This window comes from Silene latifolia, chromosome 2, assembly GCF_048544455.1.
Source record: "Silene latifolia isolate original U9 population chromosome 2, ASM4854445v1, whole genome shotgun sequence".
Lineage (NCBI taxonomy): Eukaryota > Viridiplantae > Streptophyta > Magnoliopsida > Caryophyllales > Caryophyllaceae > Silene > Silene latifolia.
In genome coordinates this window covers 106,465,904-106,470,761 of record NC_133527.1, presented here as the reverse complement: position 1 = coordinate 106,470,761, position 4,858 = coordinate 106,465,904, and the positions used below count along the sequence as shown (strand labels likewise).

At 41.3% G+C, this 4,858-nt stretch overlaps 1 non-coding gene across 1 annotated transcript; it reads left to right on the top strand.

Moving 5' to 3' along the window:
- The first annotated feature begins 2,845 nt into the window (after positions 1-2,845).
- On the top strand, positions 2,846-2,952 carry LOC141644897 (small nucleolar RNA R71). The gene has a single exon (XR_012544499.1). It is a non-coding gene; the product is annotated as a small nucleolar RNA R71 (small nucleolar RNA).
- The last annotated feature ends 1,906 nt before the right edge of the window (positions 2,953-4,858 follow it).

Sequence of the window (4,858 nt, the reverse complement as noted above, 5' to 3'; positions counted from 1 at the left end):
TGTACATTATTGCAGAAATGTGAAGAATCCAGCGGAAATCAAGCTAAATCCGTCCCCGAGTATCCTGCATTGCATGTGACGAGAAGTATTTGCTTAAGGAACGAGCTTGGTGCGCATTTCAAGGCCCAAAAGATAAATCCACGAGTCTATAGAAGTCAAGTAGCAGCTCAAGCAGTCGATCGACCAGTCCAATCAGTCGATCGACCAATGTTCGGGTTCCAGAAGCTAATGTTCACTTCCAAGCAGTCGATCGACCAGTCATATCAGTCGATCGACCAGATTGCTATTTCAGACGTGAATTAAAAGACCGTGAATCTTGAAGCCCGTGAAGTTTAGGTTTTGGAATAATTGTTACGCTTATTTGCTATATAACGTAACACAAACTTTCAGTTTAGGATCGGGGGTTTTTAATCAAGCTTTATCATTAGAAATTACATTCAGTTTTAGTTTTATAGAATTAGGGTTTGGAATTTGGTTTTGCATCGGATTCTCATTCGCGGTTTTAACCTTTCCTCTGCAATTTCGGTATTTCCTTGTTCTTAATTAAGTTCATCTTTATTGCATTCGTAGAATTAGATTTGCTAGTTAGTTTCCCGAAAGCCATAATTATCATCTTATGAAATTTCTTTATATCGTCAATTCAAGCATGAATTCCGTAGTTTTAATCTTTAATGTTGTTATAGTTTTCATCATTGCCATGAGTAGCTAAGTTATTTGTGCTAGGATGTAGGCGAGTTGTAGCATAGGCGGTATTAGATTGAACACGGTCTGAACCCGCGTGTTAGTCGATCAACCACCTTACCCGGTCGATCAACTGACCTTGTGAGCTTTAATACGTTTTAATTGATTTTAATTGTTGTATTTAACGAATCGAATGCCTGCGACCAGTTAGATATCCCTTTTATGACTGACCCAATAGATCGAAAGATAGGGTAAGTTGTTAGATCATCAATTGAATCGACTAAACTGTGCTAAGATCGAAAGATAGGTATAGTTTAGACCGTTAGTCACTTTTCAAGAACGAGAGTTAGTATTAGTGATATTAGGGACTTATAGCGAGATCGAAAGATGCTATCTGTTAAGAGTGGACCGAGAGGACCTCTTTATTTCCCGCCTCACCTGTGTTGACTCAGACCTACTTAGTTTGCTGCCGCCGAAGCTATAATGAACCGACCATCCTAGTACCCCTTCTTTATCTGTTTAATCCATCTTTTTAGTTTATTATCTTTCTTTACTGTTAGCTGTAGACCAACTCAAATCAACCCCCACAATTGCTACCTTAGACTGAATATAGATTAACTAGAATTTACAACTGCCTCCTTGTGGTTCGACCCTATTACCACTAGCCTAGGTTAGTCTTAATAGGAGATTATAAATATTATCTTTGGTACTCACAACGACGGGTATCAAGGGTACCTTTGTCAGCAACTCAGTGAACGGCACAGTGACTTCCAAGCTTTTCAGAAGTTCGATAAATTTGCCGAATTGTTGATTGGCCTTAGTATTCTGCAGACGCCTCGGGAAGGGAACCGTGATAGGTATCTCGAGTCCCTTGTTTCTCTCTTCCAATGTATCTTCCGGAGCAAGTTCTGTATCCTTTGGACGCTTCTTACCTCTCCAACGAGGTCTTTCCGGTGATTTATCGCTCAAACGAGCACTAGCAGGCTCTCGAATAAGCTTCCCGTCATCAAAACTACACGATCGACCAATATACCCATTCGATTGAGTAGAATCTTCAATAATATCACTCGATCGAGTGAAATTTTCAATCGATCGAGCAACTCCATTTTGCTCTTCACTCGATCGAGTAGATAAACTACTCGATGGACCAGTACCATTTCCTTGATCACTCGATCGAGTGGAAAAACCACTCGATCGAGCACTTTCATCCCCAAATCTGCTCGATCGACCACCTGAAACCAGTTGATCGAGCACTTGCTTAGCCGTGAGCTCACTTTCTTCGACAGAACACTATTCATCATCAGTTTTAGCCTTCCTCGGGTCTGATTTTTGCATTTCCGGTCCCTCATATGAACGACCGCTTCTTAGATTAATGAAATTTACCGTCTCATGTGGATTCTTCTCATTTTGAGTCGGTAATTGACCCTGCTTTCTTGTGGATTGGTTCATGGCTAGTTGGGCAACTTGAGTTTCAAGTGCCTTTATGGACGCATCTTTCTGTTGATCACTCAGCTGAAACTGCTTTGTAAAGGCTTGCAACATAGATTTCAGCTCACCAATTTCACTCACCCCACCGGATGATGATGCACCATGGTTGGGAGGAGTAAAGGAAGGAGGCTTCTGAAAGCCTTGTTGATTCTTATGTGGAGGAATATAAGGCTGCTGTTGGTGCGGAGGAGGTGTAGGATTGAGCACATTTTGACTAGTCCACCTCAAATTGGGGTGGACTGCCCCTTGATTATTGTAATAGGAACCTCCTCCTTGCCTATATTGCTGAAAGGCAAGGACTTGTTCCTTCTCTACAAGACAGCCAACAGCAGTGTGGCCATCATTACTCCCACATCTCTCACAAGAAACGATCTCTCCTCTAGTAAGAACATGGACCGTCTGAGGCTCCCCAATAGCTTGTAGCTCCAACTTGTCAAATCTAGCATTCATGGGCTCCAGCTGAGCCAAAACCTGCTTATCAACTGCATGAACTGTTCTAATCCCATCCCTCGAGTTACCATACGCAGCACTGTGATTAGCCATCTCTTCAATAAGAGACCACCCCTTATCATCATCGGTGTTCTCCTGAAATCTCCCACTAGATGCCGCATCAAGTATGGCTCTGTGGTCATCATACAGCCCATTGTAGAACTGATTAGCTAGAAACCATGGGTCAAAACCATGGTGAGGAATAGACCTCACCAACATCTTGAATCGCGACCATGCCTCATAGAAACTTTCATCGGGAGCCTGTCTGAAACTAGTAATCTTGTCCCTCAGCAGATTGGTGCGTTGTGGAGGGAAATATCTCTTGTAAAATGCAAGAGCAAGAGACTCCCAATCTGTAACCCCAGCAGCTGTGCGGTCCAAGTCAGTAAACCACTCCCTGGCTGAATCAGCTAAAGAAAAAGGAAATAAAACTTCCTTAATCTTATCTTGAGTTACCCCTTTAGTGGCGGGGATAGTAGAATAGTAATCGGTAAAGGTCTCCATATGCTTCCTCGGATCTTCACCTGCCACACCTCTATAAATATTTCTCTCCACCAGATTGATATAAAAAGGACGGATGTCGAATGTATTCCCATCCTTAGTCTGGAGATTGAAACCCTTCGGAATAGAGGATGCTTTAGGCACTGTATGACTAGAAAGCTTTGGCATCTTTACTGTAGAAATCGGACTGTCTTCGAAAAGAGAGTGATGTAGCTCTGGCTCGAAAGTACTCAAGTCTTCCTTTCGTGATTTCCTTTGCAGACGGAGTCTATGCCTGAATAATCTCTCTGGCTCTGAATCAGCTAAAACTAATTCAAACCTGCCTGACCTGGGCATAAACATCACTGAAAGAAAATAATAAGAACGGCCTCAAGGAATAGAAATTCCTTGAGACAGATAAAATAAACGGAACGAAAACAAATAGGGAAATTGCTTCCTCGGCAACGGCGCCAAAATTTGACACCGGTCGTCGCAGTATCAAAAATAAACCTAAGTACAACTAACAGAAGCTAGCGGTAAGTAGGATCGATCTCTACAGGGAGGCAAAAATGAGATTTATCTGTTTTAAGTTAGTCTAAGAGTAACGGGGGTTTTAATTGTTTGGTAACTACACTACGAGGATTAAGGGAAGAGAAATCAAAACAATAGATAAAAGGAAGAAATACAGGGGTAAATCAGATAAAAGAGAAAATATGCTAGGGATCGGTCTACCGTGGCAACTACACTATCGGGTCAACTGAGTCAATTAAATTATTGATAAGAAGAGCGAGGTCGTCACCTTTCGGTCCTTAAACCTACGATTATACCCTTTCGGTCTCTAATCGCCCTAGGGTCTCCCTAATTTAGCTTTCGCCCTAGTTAGGTATCACCTATTGTAATTAAGCAAGCCTTCCCTTCCAATCATTCGATCAAGGTTGGGGGTAACTAATTAATCGGTCTCCTGCATGCATTCATTCAACCTAATCACAATTATATTGCTTAATACAATTATTGTCGCAAAACTAATCTAATCTTGTCGATTATAACATATTGCTACCACGGTTTCCCCAGTCCTAACATATTAAAGGAATTAGCTACACATGGCTTGGGATACTACACTAGCAATGGCTAATCTAATAACATAAGACATGATAACTAAATAGAGAAATAAAAAAAAGCAATAAAAGAACAAGAATGAATTAAAAGGGAAAGAGTACGGTTACAAAGTTGTAGATCGGAAATCATAGCAAAGTGTTTGAGATGTAAACTAAGAGATGTATGATGAGAGATGTCCGATTAGCAAGACTAATCTCCTTATTTATAATAAACCTATGCGTAATTAGACCTAATGCGTCACGGACCCAAGCCCAATAACAAAAACTACTCGATCGAGTAACTTTATATCACTCGATCGAGTAAAATTAAGCTCAAACCACTCGATCGAGTAAATCCTAAAATGCAACTACTCGATCGAGTAACCTGTCTTTCTGCAAGCTAAGGATCGAGTGGAAAACCACTCGATCGAGTAAAATTAAGCTCAAACCACTCGATCGAGTAGAAAATCTACTCGATCGAGTAAATCCTAAAATGCAACTACTCGATCGAGTAAAAAGTTACTCGATCGAGTAACCTGTCTTTCTGCAAGCTAAGGATCGAGTGGAAAACCACTCGATCGACCATCCTGGGACGTAAAAACCACTCGATCGAGTGGTAAAACTGC